Consider the following 14,557-nt stretch of genomic DNA (forward strand, 5'->3'; position numbering starts at 1 on the left):
ATTTTGTAAATCAATTTTAAAAATTATGATAGAATGGTCAGATCTATAACTTACATCTGTATCACAACCTCTAACATGTGGTAATAAATCTTCAGTAATAAGGAAAAAATCTAATCTGGCTTGCTGAATTGGATTTGTGCGTCGCTATGCATACTTACTGCAATTACCATTTAATTCCCGAAATGGATCAAAAAGACGTTTTTGATCAATGTAATTCAACAATACATATCTAGAATGACAGTAGTAGTAATGACAGGACATAGTCACGTGCGCGAAAAAATGTATATGACAAATAATACAATTATGGTTACAAGTTTGAGAAACTTCGTGTACAATTATACGCTTTTAATTCTTAATAGATATAACACTAAAAATGAAACGAAAATGTTTTGGTCAATCGTAGATATCTAAACGTTTATGATAGAATTTTTAAATTTGCAGAATAAGTAAAGAATGAATTTGAATGTTCTCAGTAGGAACAATTTGTTAGTTTCTTTTATTATGTATCAGTATTGAAAGGACAAAAGGGGTTTTACAACGTTTAAATAATGGTTTTAAAGCATTCTAGACATTTACTGCCTGAAGAAAGAAGCGCTGAATCATAAAAATAGCAAAATGTAAACAAAGTAGTATTTTTAAATACATACAAAATGTTAAATTATTGTAACTGACCTAGTAGCCAAATGGCAACAAAAGTAAAAAAATGGTCCGGTACAGCAATCAGTAACTTTTGTAAGCACTATAAAGAACACCAAATAAAAAAGCAAAATAAAAATAAAAGCATAGCTGGGCATATTGACGGAAAATGAAACATTCTTTGAGTGGCGTCCTCAATATGTTCAACCTTCCAGAGTTTAATATATTGAATTACCTTATCGTTGAGATTCAATACTTTCTCACACCTGCACATTGCGTATGTTTCAGCAAAGAGAGTAAATATTTACAGAACTTAAAAATCACGAATAACAAAAAATTATGTAGCAAAATCCCCTGATTGGAAGTAGATCACGGGATCACCGATCTTGGGATCGACAACAATCATTTTGGATGTCTGGTCATTGCTTATAAATAAGCCTGCTACAATAACACCGTTAACCACTAAGTTACTATCACCGTTGTCCGACTGAACAAAAGTACTATAATGTCCAAGTGTCACACGGAAAACATAAACCCCGGTCACTGGAGCGACGAAAACACCGTTATGTACGTTATAGGCATTGCCTATATTTGTTGTCCGGTAATCAAACACGATGCCTTGACCTTCACCAAGATAAGGCGTTGGTGTAGACTTGTATGCGTAGAATGCAACCCGACCGATGGTGTCACTTCTGCTCACCCTGCAAATGTATCCTGCAATACAGCTTTGTTATAATTAAGCTTTTTGCATTAATGATTTGTAGTGAAATAACATGACATTTTTGTGTAAAATGTTTAGTTTTTAGTTTAAACATATTTAATTCTCAGAATATATATACATGTTACAATTTACAATATACAGAGAGCAATTCAAATGTTCTTAAAAAACAGGATTAGAATGAAAGACAACATGTCTTATGAAATTCTTCTCCTAAGTGAGTAATTGACATTATAATAGGCGCTTAAGTAATTACATATTTTATAATCTGAGACGACTATAATATTAAAAAAATCACGAGTTTATATAAGAAAAAAAGAAAACACAAAATTTGATATGTATTTAAATGCTTTAAGAAACATAGTATATGTTCCATTGAATATATTTAGAATGAATATATATTTAGAATGAATATATTAATGGATCGAATTAACATTTATATTAATATAAACATACAAAGTAGAATAGTATTTGAAAAGAACACAGAAAGGTGAAAAGGTAGTGAAGAAGGAGAAAGATAAATAATGAGGTATAAAGTATAGGAATATAATGATTAAGTGTTTAGGTGTTAAATGAATCTTTTTGTCTCTTGGATGTAAGTGTGTACGTGTGAAAAAATTATGTCATTAGTTTGGTCAGAAAGGTCTGGGTTGCCTAAAAGATGTCAACATTATTCAAATTTCGAAGTAACTTTTGTCGAGCTGTGTCAAATTGTGTTCATTCGAAGAAGAAATGAAAGTTATTTTCTATTTTGGCCGCAAAGACATAAAGGCGATGCAGTTATGTTTTTCAAAGACAAATGGTCGTTTAGAGAACTACACTTTGTTCGAAGTCTTGTATGAAGAATTTGAAGTTTTCTTTCACCAGAAAAGTAATAGGCGTGTGCCGTATATTTTTGTTTGAATGATGTGAGAGTTGGAAGGTTACGGACATCGTGTGGATGTTCCATTCCCTTATTGCAGTCGAAAAAAAAGTTAAAATAAAGTGTAGTTCTTGCATATATTCCCGGAATATTGTCAATATTTCTTAGGTTGTACCTATCATTAGTTGTTGTTGGGAGAATTGAGAAAAGATAATCTGCAGCTAGTCCGTTTTGAATTTTAAATAGTAAGATCATTCTATGAATATATCGTCTTTCTTCGAGAGATTCCCAGTTTATTTCATTTGAAAGATTTTCGAGTGAAACAAGTCTTGTTAAAATGTTTAAGGTAACAAGATCTACGGCTTATACAATGTTGAGCAGAAGTTAATATTTATTCGACCTAAATTTATTGTACAAGTATTTACATATAAGCATATGAGAAATAGACCAAGTTTATGTTTACAACTGCATGTAAAATGAACAGCTAGCCATACATGATTGATATATTTACTTGATTTTATCTTTTAACACTAAAATACGGCTGTCTAATGGTTTGCTATTATAAAGTTACTGCATGCACATGTAAAGCTTAGTGTTGTTGTTTGATCTAGAAGCAGAAACGTCAATTGTAAAGCTTGCATAGTAAACATACAAGTTCGATATTTCACATTGATTATTAGTGTCTCTCTAAACAAACTAAAACCACTATTATAATAAACAAGTAAATACAGCTATAACTTCTACTGTTATGTTTTTAAAACTAAATAAATATGTCAACGGTAATCGTCTACTGCTCTTATGCAATATGCCCTTCCTTTTTGAGTTGCCTCCCCTAGATAACAAATTTAAAAAAAACAAACACGCACACACTTCATATAATTCAATGACTTATGACCAAATGATAAGCGTCTTGTTGCAGTTGAATATGAATAGCCACAGCTTAAGTAAGCAAAATTTTGCATAGATTAGTTTTGTTTGGTCTTGCACACAGGCACCACACTATCAATATGACGAAATTTAATTAACAAACACTGATGAAATTTTATTTCAGAAAGCATAAATGAAAACAAATGATCTGCAACACAACATAACGGTATTTGTTATGACTGTTGAGTATTTGGGCAGAGTTCAGAAATGAATAAATACTTCATTTAGTTTGATGACGTTATAGAGGGTGTTTAAATTATACATAAGACTCATTAAAAAATGTTGTTGTTTTTTGTTGTTTTTTGAAAAATTCAAATTGTACCAACCTATCCTAATGAAATCTAAATCACAATTTGTTTTAACTATACTTCCAATAATTCAATAAAATTACCAAGTATTCAGTGTGAAAAAGACCAATGTCGTGTATATGACAAAAAGTAATCAGTTCAACCATTTACGCAACAAACGAACTTGTTGAGTCATCTGTATATAGAGCAGAAATCCACTAGATCTACTGAATGAACTATAGGAATCACCGAAAATTCCATCACTTGATATCGGACACGACATCACCTGCTTTGAACTAAACAACAATAACTTTAAAAGACTGATCCTAGAACATGTACATCCCCGCCGCTATAGTCCTATTAACCATTATGATCGCATGTCCACTTGTAGAAAGGGAAACATGTTTAAATAGACTGAATGTTACACACACTGAGGACATACGTGCCAGCTGCTAGTATTTGGGCAATGACAATTTGTTCGTTATAGGCGTTGTCACTTGACGTGTTCCAAGATGAGTCAAATGTGACGTTATCTAAGCCAAACAAAATGCGACCCTAGTTTCATCGCTTGATCTCTGGATTCTCCTCCCAGATATACAAATATATCAACTGTGCTAAAACTGTGATTTTTTAACAGCAAAATTAAAACCAAAAACTATTATTTAGAATACCATTTTGATAATAATAATAATAATACTATTAATAATAATAATTAATAATAATAATGAAAATGATAATGAAAGCTTTATTTACAGAGAGAAACACATAATTATGACATACATGTATACAGATTTGTAACATCTTATTTACTAGGCGGCTTTCTAAATAAAACAATATAAATCGAAGAACATATACATTTATTCAGACCAATTAAATGGTAATCATAGTGTTGATATATATCTTAACACATTCTTTAACAAAATCTTCACGCCCATGTCATACTTTGAATGTGTCCCAAACTTGTGGTCTTACGCTTTTAGTTCCAATTGTTGTTTCTTAATGTTGGTGTCTTACCAAGTTCCACTGTTTCTGTTGAAACGTCATCAAGTTTGCTTCACATACTACACTGGTTTACAATGCGCACATTTTCAAGAAATAGTTCAAATAATAAAATCAATAGAAACATATCATTTGGATTTTCTGACAAAAGATTATCTAATATGACGTGTTCCAACATCCGCACATAATTCTTTCATGGTTTGTTAATACACATGATACGTGATACATGTACTATCAACAGTATTGCATACTTTGCATCATAGACCAATTCATTTTAAATGTCATTTTTGTTTGCAAATTAAAATGTAAAAAACATTGAACGACGCTAGATGTAAGGTGCATCTTTTAAGTATATTACTTTTTTTACTTTTGTAAGATTATAACTAGACTAGTGTCCATCTACTTAGCCCACATCGCTGTGGGTTCAAATACCGCCATGGACTTAGGATTCTGACGTATGAGGAAGCTAGCCAGGTAGCTTACGGAACGTCGGTGGTTCTAATCAGGTTCCCCGTTCGTGCACGGAGGGGCACCAGAGGTCTCCCTCCACCAGTAAAGCTGGTCAGTTTATAATATCGACTCAGATGACTTCAAATTTAACCAATTATTTAGTACATAAATCCTTTCCTGTCTCATAGATAGCAAGTCCCCAGAACACTTACATACCGTTAATATTGACCTTTATACCAATTGTTTTATTGTGACATTTAACGGTAGTCTTGTGACATTTAACGATAAAGGAAACTGCTGCGATATTTAACGTCATAATTGAAACATTTAACGGCAAAAAAATGAGACATTTATTGGTAGTTGCGACATTTAGCGGTTAAAGCGCGACATTTAGCGGTTAGTGCGACATTTAGCGCCGTTGTGACATGTAACGGCACCACTTTTCTACTGAGACAGAAATTAATTGACAATTGAGTTTGATTCAAATGCCCTCTATAACTTTCTGTTTAAGCACATATGAAGTTCTTTTAACCCATTACTTCATGAGCATTTTGTGAAAAATGGCTGTTTTCATTGAAAAGTCTCCCGTTACAAGTTCAAATTGCTATAATACTATAAAAACTTCTTCAACACTAAGCAAACTTGGCACAAATGTTGACTGGACCATTGCCCTTGCAACAACATGCTCAGGCTTAAATTTTCTGTTACCATGGCAACGAGGGGACATCTCAAAATTGCCAAAAATCACTATTTTGCGTTGATTTTTTCCATCATAATTTATTTCAAAGTGCTGCAACTTCTCAATAGCGTTGGTTACACGTTACCTTATGATCAATCTGGGGTCATTTATAGCCTCTCACAAGTCCAAAATTTTCTTGGCGATGAGGGGGACTCCGCCCCCCTTCAAACCCCCCAAACAGAAGGGGGCACATCCCCCTTCTGGCAACCCCCTGATGTATCTTTTGGTTGGGGGGCCGCGCCGAAAAAGTGGTCACTTTTTTTAACAATTTCTCAAACAAAAACAAGTGTTGGGGGCCTAAATAAGGCATTTTTTCACCATTTGAGACAACAAAAAAGGGGGGGGGTGAAAAAGGCGTTAAAAGGCGTGTATATGACGTAATGGGTTAAAACAGTTAAATGAGAAAGAAGTGTTTTCTAGCACGTGATACTTTCAGTGTTTTCTATTTATTTAGTTAACTATAGTATGTGTTCACCAAGGTCATAACGGAACAAGAGATGTTTGTTACACAAGCATGTCCACTCGTCAGCATGTTTTTCTGAAACCGTTTTGACATACAAGGCCATTGTAACCTTGACCGTTGAGCCTTAAGGTCAAAATGGGTCATCTAATGTCCAAGTGAAGTTTGTGCGCCCAGGGCCAATAGGTTGTCGAGTTATTGGCCGGAAACAGTTTCGACATACAAGGTCAATGTGACTTTGACATGTGAGCTCTTGACATCAAACTCAGTAGGAGTCATGTATTGGCCAAGACAGTGAACAGATAAAGTTTGTGCGCCCAGGGCCAATAAGTTGTCGAGTTATTGGCCGGAAACCGTTTCGACATACAAGGTCAATGTGACTTTGACATGTGAGCTCTTGACATCAAATTAGGAGTCATGTATTGGCCAAGACAGTGAACCGATAAAGTTTTTGGGCCAAGGGCCTATTACTGCTGAGTAATTTGTAAACAAATTTGGCAAACATGGTCAATGTGACCTTGACCTTTGACCAAAAAATTGTTAGGGCTCATCTACTTCCCAAGACCAATGCACCTATGAATTTTTACTGTAGTAGGCCAATGCGTTCTAAAACAATTGATCGAAAACACTGGCGGATCGACCGATACCATGCTGCAAAAATGTGCTCCTTCTTCTACGAAGGGGGCATAACAATGCTGGTTAAGTAAGCATGAAGTGAACAAAGAAATATAAACAGAACTATTAAGATGGGAACTGTTCTGGTATACTTATACAAGGCCACAGTAACCTTGACCTTTGACTCCTGGACCCCAAAAGCAAAGGGGCTATCTACAGCCCAAGACAAATACATCTATGTAGTCTGTGAACCAGGGGCCCATGAGTTGTCGTGTTATTGGTTTGAAACCATTTTGGCAAACATGTACACGGTAAATGAGATCTCGACATTTGAGTCTGTGACCCAGAAAATCATCTGCAACCCTTTCACACTTATTATGCTGTAACCATATAAATAGCATTACAGGTTCATTTTCAAATCATTTTTTTCTGTTATAAATACAATATACTTTGCAGGAAACCTAAACAGAAACCGTGTTTGGCCTCTATTTCCTGTGGTACTGTTCTGTTTTCTGTCTTCGTGTTTACAGCATACATTACCACGACATAAATACAGTGTAAGATGAAAGAGCTGGTAATGCGTGTTAAAATTCGCAATTATTGTGGTAAAATAAACAAAGATGTCTGTAATATAAGTAACTTGCTTCTTGATATATTTATCGCCATTTCAATCAAAATATTTACATAAGAATTCGTTTATATGTTTGAAATACATAATAGACCACGGTATGTTTTAAAGTTAATATGCCATTAACATAAATCTCTTTAACAAAATAGAATATGTTTAATTCTTGACGAAAGAAAATTTCATATACTAATGTGAGGAATATTAAATAATAAATTTGTTTCATAAACAGTAAAATAATACAACATTTCAGTATAAGGATAAAGTATAAACTTACTGAACAATGCGGGCTAAGTGCACGATTCTAGGGGACATGCGTGATGAGAATTGTTCCTAAAATTAACATTTTCATAATTTCTGACCAATAAAAGTTCTTGATTTTTCTATTAGACGCGGTTTTAATTTAGACTCTCCGATATGGATTTGGTCTAGCAATCATTCATGCTTCATAAACAAGTGGTGTTTATCGGCCATTTAACACCGGTTTGTCTTTTAGGTCCGAAAAAATTAACCACGCATACACATCAAAACTCCAAACCGGTGTTGTATAGAAAATTAACCCCGCTAAGACCGGTATAATTTTATAAATGAATCGTAAGTACAGAGCAAACGAAATCTAGATCGATGTTACTTTAGTACTGCATTTTTATTAATTATGTGCGAGGATATACATGTCTTTTGTTAGAAGTTTCGTATGTAAAATGATTGTATTCTGTATTCCCTGACAATGTTTAATTTAGAATGGTAATGTATGTTTCTGCTTTTTATGTTTCGTTATTATGAAAAAATACATTGTAATATAAAAGTAAGTTGTTTGATAAACAAATAAAAGATAATCTACTATTTGATAATTTACTATTTGATAATTTACTATTTGATAATTTACTATTAGATAATTTGCTATTACTATTTGAGTAAGAGTAATGGATAAATTCTGAAGGTAAATGACAGAATTTGTTATGGACGTTCTGTTGGTATTTAACAACATTAAGCAACTAAAAATTTAAGTCATTATATGTGTAAATACGAAGGATCCGTGATTTTATGCCCTATTTGAATAAATAGCTCATATTTTACTAGATATGTTTAATTAATAGTTTTGACCTAGTTACAGAGTTGAATAGCTCAGGGATGACTGTATTGAACGGTATTATTGCTTATTTGCAAAAAGAGTACAACAAAAAACATTAAACATGCTCTAAGCAATTGTAATAATTCATATAAAACATATTTTGTAAATATTTGTTGCCTAGAGTGATACACCATATGTTATGGACTTGCTCATACATCATCCTGTATTTTTAATGTTAAAATAATTGTATTTCTAGTCAAAAACGTTTTATTTGTTTGCGATGACATTTTTACACTGCCGTGTGTACTTTCTAGAGCGTCCTCTAATCAGGATTTATGTTCATAAACTTTTACATAACTCCCAAGATCAATTGAATTAAAAAGGTAAAAGCTTCAAATTCGGTTCTGCTTTATTGTTTTGTTATTTGTTGTTCATTAATCAAATCTATACCGTACCGTCCCATTCTAAGTATGTTAATGAACTAGGTCATCTTTCAACATGGATAATAATATCCATTTATCATTTATAGTGAAAATTTCCAAAACTATACTGACTATATAGCGTACAGTGCACTGTATTTTGGTAACAATACTTTATTAAATTTCATATTGCATTTGATGTAATTTAGAAAAAGATAAAAGCGATACTGTTGCAGTAAAAAGGTTTTTGTTCCACGTAGGGTAATTATGTATAGGTTGTTCTGTAGTCGTTTATCCTTGTAGTCTATATATAAGGGCAATCTAGACCAATATTCCTTGTGTTGTTTTATATAAGGACAATCTAGACCAATATTCCTTGTGTTGATTTATATAAGGACAATCTAGACCAATATTCCTTGTGTTGATTTATATAAGGACAATCTAGACCAATACCCATTGTGTTGTTTTATATAAGGGCAATCTACACCAATATTCCTTGTGTTGATTTATATAAGGACAATCTAGACCAATATTCCTTGTGTTGTTTTATATAAGGGCAATCTAGACCAATATTCCTTGTGTTGTTTTATATAAGGACAATCTAGACCAATACCCATTGTGTTGTTTTATATAAGGGCAATCTAGACCAATATTCTTGTGTTGTTTTATATAAGGGCAATCTAGACCAATATTCCTTGTGCTGTTTTATATAAGGCAATCTAGAACAATATTCCTTGTCTTGTTTTATATAAGGGCAATCTAGACCAATATTACTTGTGTTGTTTTATATAAGGGCAATCTAGACCAATATTCCTTGTGTTGTTTTATATAAGGGCAATCTAGACCCATATTCCTTGTGTTGTTTTATATAAGGGCAATCTAGACAAATATTCCTTGTGCTGTTTTATATAAGGGCAATCTACACCAATATTCCTTGTGTTGTTTTACATAAGGGCAATCTAGACCAATATTCCTTGTGTTGTTTTACATAAGGGCAATCTAGACCAATATTCCTTGTGTTGTTTTTATATAAGGGCAATCTAGACCAATATTCCTTATGTTGTTTTATATAAGGGCAATCTACACCAATATTCCTTGTGTTGTTTTACATAAGGGCAATCTAGACCAATACTCCTTGTGTTGTTTTATATAAGGGCAATCTAGACCCATATTTCTTGTGTTGCTTTATATAAGGACAATCTAGACCAATATTCCTTGTGTTGTTTTATATAAGGGCAATCTAGACCAATATTCCTTGTGTTGTTTTATATAAGGACAATCTAGACCAATATTCCTTGTGTTGTTTTATATAAGGGCAATCTAGACCAATATTCCTTGTGTTGTTTTATATAAGGCAATCTAGAACAATATTCCTTGTGTTGTTTTATATAAGGGCAATCTAGACCAATATTCCATTGTGTTGTTTTATATAAGGGCAATCTAGACCAATATTCCTTGTGTTGTTTTATATAAGGGCAATCTAGACCAATATTCCTTTTTTGCAATCTAGACCATATTCCTTGTGTTGTTTTATATAAGGACAATCTAGACCAATATTCCTTGTGTTGTTTTATATAATGACAATCTAGACCAATATTCCTTGTGTTGTTTTATATAAGGACAATCTAGACCCATATTCTTTGTGTTGTTTTATATAAGGACAATCTAGACCAATATTCCTTGTGTTGTTTTATATAAGGCAATCTAGACCAATACCCTTGTGTTGTTTTATATAAGGGCAATCTAGACCATATTCCTTGTGTTTTTTATATAAGGACAATCTAGACCAATATTCCTTGTGTTGTTTTATATAAGGACAATCTAGACCCATATTCCTTGTGTTGTTTTATATAAGGACAATCTAGACCAATATTCCTTGTGTTGTTTTATATAAGGACAATCTAGACCCATATTCCTTGTGTTGTTTTATATAAGGACAATCTAGACCAATATTCCTTGTGTTGTTTTATATAAGGACAATCTAGACCAATACCCATTGTGTTGTTTTATATAAGGACAATCTAGACTAATATTCCTTGTGTTGTTTTATATAAGGGCAATCTAGACCAATACCCATTGTGTTGTTTTATATAAGGGCAATCTAGACCAATATTCCTTGTGTTGTTTTATATAAGAACAATCTAGACCCATATTCCTTGTGTTGTTTTATATAAGAACAATCTAGACCAATATTCCTTGTGTTGTTTTATATGAGGGCAATCTAGACCAATATTCCTTGTGTTGTTTTATATAAGGGCAATCTAGACCAATATTCCTTGTATTGTTTTATATAAGGGCAATCTAGACCAATATTCCTTGTGTTGTTTTATATAAGGACAATCTAGACCAATATTCCTTGTGTTGTTTTATATAAGAACAATCTGGACCCATATTCCTTGTGTTGTTTTATATGAGGGCAATCTAGACCAATATTCCTTGTGTTGTTTTTATATAAGGGCAATCTAGACCAATATTCCTTGTGTTGTTTTATATAAGGGCAATCTAGACCAATATTCCTTGTGTTGTTTTATATAAGGACAATCTAGACCAATATTCCTTGTATTGTTTTATATAAGAACAATCTAGACCAATATTCCTTGTGTTGTTTTATATGAGGGCAATCTAGACCAATATTCCTTGTGTTGTTTTATATAAGCATAAAGTCACTACTATTTGCATATAAAAAGATAAGAAAAACATTTCGTTAATGTTTCAGTTTTTATTTATATCTGTTTATATTCAGTGTTATTTTCATCCATCCATATCTCCGCCTTCTTTGAAAACTGAACAAGGGCTCTCAATAGGAACACATGCATTTGCCAGATAACATATAAATTTATAGGTTTTGTCGATATCATCTAGAAAACAAATGGGCATAGCTCTCCGATTCTCTCCCACTATCTGTTTGAGCTTAGAAAAGTTTATGACTGTATTTGACACGAGCTGGGAATTTTCATTAACTCTTCGCCTTAAGGTATAATATAACTTCGGAATATGAGCAAAGAATTTGATCGAAATTCAATTATATGAAAAAGGCAATGTGCTGTTAATATCATTGCTGATACCATTTGACCAGGATTGATCGGAATGCTTCAGACATAATCAAGACGAAGTAATCTGAAGAAAATCGGCTCTTTTTGAAGTTGCCATCCAATAAGTGACTACGCTGATTGCTTTTGATTACCTAGCCCATAATCGTTTTTACTGTTTACTAAATGAGATTTGGTACAGGCATTAGTTAAAACGGAATTACTGTGACTTTCCTTACCTTAATAAGTGTTACTTTCTTATAGTGACCAATATGAAGTTAAGTTATTCAGCGTCTATAAAATGTATGATATGAAAATGATTACGGAATTGCATATTTACCGAGTGCGAATTTAGGACCAATTTCGAGCTTTTATTTGTGAAAATTTGTGTCATATTACTCTTTGTTTTTGAAACAAAATGTTAATATTCATAAGCTCTTAAGATTATTTTGCAATAATTGAGAACTGTTAACTGTTTATTTTACAAAACAATACATTGTAATGAAATCAGCCACCTTTCTTTGAACGTTTAATTTATTTTTAAATATACAAACGACTTCAATGTAAAGTGCGTGAAATGAATAAAACATAACGTTACATACATCATGCATATTTATGAATCTCCCAGTGTACGAGATAGCACTGAAATGACAAGATATGACTGAACTTGGAATATTTGTTGAGCTGCTATGTCGTGACATTAAATTACAAGAAAAAACGGATATCATTGTAAATTTAGTTGAAATTTAATTTTGATATCGTATTCGCTGTTACTTACATACAATGTCTAAATAACTCCATCCGAAACTGTTGTTAATGTTTAAGAGAAATATACCGTCTGTCCGCAGCAGATGATATTTCGCACGACCTAGTAATGAAGAAGAGGTCAACGGGGGTCGCATGGTGTTAAATCTAACAAGAAATCTGAGATGATTTATTCCACAAGATTCGTTCCTACAAAAGACAAACTTGCTCATTATCTTCACGCGTCTTCCTGAAGAAGTCTTATGTTTTTAATCGGCCAATCAGGGGACGGATTGCAAATTAATATTTGGTTCATTTTTTCGCGGAGTATCTTCCGTTTTTTCGGGCTCAGCGACCGATTTACCGAACATCATTATTTTCAACATGCGCGTTACTTTCGCTTCGTCAATTTATCGTGATGAATTGAAAAGGATTTCGACACTTTTCAGACAAATAACTTCTTCAACTATATGGTGTAAAGGGAAGTCAATTAGTCCTGAAAAGAGAACAAAAGATAGTTGAAACTGATATTAAAGCTCATTTTGTATTGTTCCGGCTTGTACATTTAAATTGTAACTAAGTGACAAATACGTGTTCTTGGTATTAAAGAACATGATACGTTTCAGGTATACAAGACTTAAGTAGATCTAGTAAAAATATAATTAGTTAACTTTCAGTTTTAAAACATTCGACTGTAATTTCTTATTCCAGCAACAAAATCCCTTCATAACGGATAATGGTAATAAATACGAGATTTATTTTCATCTCTTGGTGTGAAAATTATTATTTTTCTTGTATTTATTGTCTAACCACTCGATGAAATTAGAGGAAAAAACTGGAATATCCTCTACATACATGCAATAAAAAATGATTGAATTAATTAATTGATTTTAGCTATTACCGTATGCTTAAAGGAAAACAAATATTATATTGTTAGTTGCTAAATGTAAAAAATCGGATGTATGATGATTTATATTCTAACTTCTTGTAATGACATCATTATATTTTGAGGGTTAGTATCGGTGCTATTTTATTATTTACTAAAATTGTTTCCGAGTCATAAATCCTTCTTTTTATTCATCTATTGTTATGGAAAATTGTGCTCATCTTCTAGACATAGTAAATAATGCAGTTTATAACCAATTAAAGACGTTTTAGAATTTCGCGGAAAACTATTTTTATACATGACTGAACGTAAAGAAAAAGTCGCAACTAATGCTATTATCATATTGAAATTAAAATTTTAATTTGTATTTCTGATAAAAGTAATCTTTATAAAAGAAATTAAAATCCATAATAGTTCCCTCTTATTTCCTATGTTACACATAACCTGACGTAAAAGGTGAAATATAATGATTAAATTTCATTTATTCCTTCTGCGCGTTTTTGATACCATCTAAATGGCGAGAAGATTGTAAGATATTTAATCTCACAATTATGTCTGGAAAATATACTCATGTCATTAAAATTTATTGCCGTCTCAATTTTCATTCGATTAGTTTTATTGTTTCTATTATCAGCCTTAGTCTTATGAAAGTTAGGTTTAAACGTTCTACGTGCCCGTCATCTGGTGTGTCGAATTCCCGTGGGGCTTTGTAACATATATCATCGGATTCATTTCCTCACGTGCTATCTTTCTTAACTCTTGACTAGCTATCATTATATCTTTTATATTACTGTTCCTTTGGGCATAACCACTTTGACAAAACTTCTTTTGAACTTTTAATGGATAGTTTTTCGTCCATAAAGCATGCCCACAGCTCAACAATTGTCACTTAAGCGTTTAAAACAATTGTTTCTATAATTTGCAACGCAATACGGTATAAAAGTAAATGATAAAGAAAACGCTGACAAACTTTGTGTTTAAATTAAGTTTATTTATTCAATTAGAAAATAAATTTGTACATAATAAAAAATTAGATGTACAATAAGTGAACGAAGTCTTGTTATAATCCTAGTAATTATAGTGGTGTTG

Source organism: Ruditapes philippinarum, unplaced genomic scaffold, assembly GCF_026571515.1.
Source record: "Ruditapes philippinarum isolate M1 unplaced genomic scaffold, ASM2657151v2 ctg434_1_1_1_1, whole genome shotgun sequence".
NCBI lineage: Eukaryota > Metazoa > Mollusca > Bivalvia > Venerida > Veneridae > Ruditapes > Ruditapes philippinarum.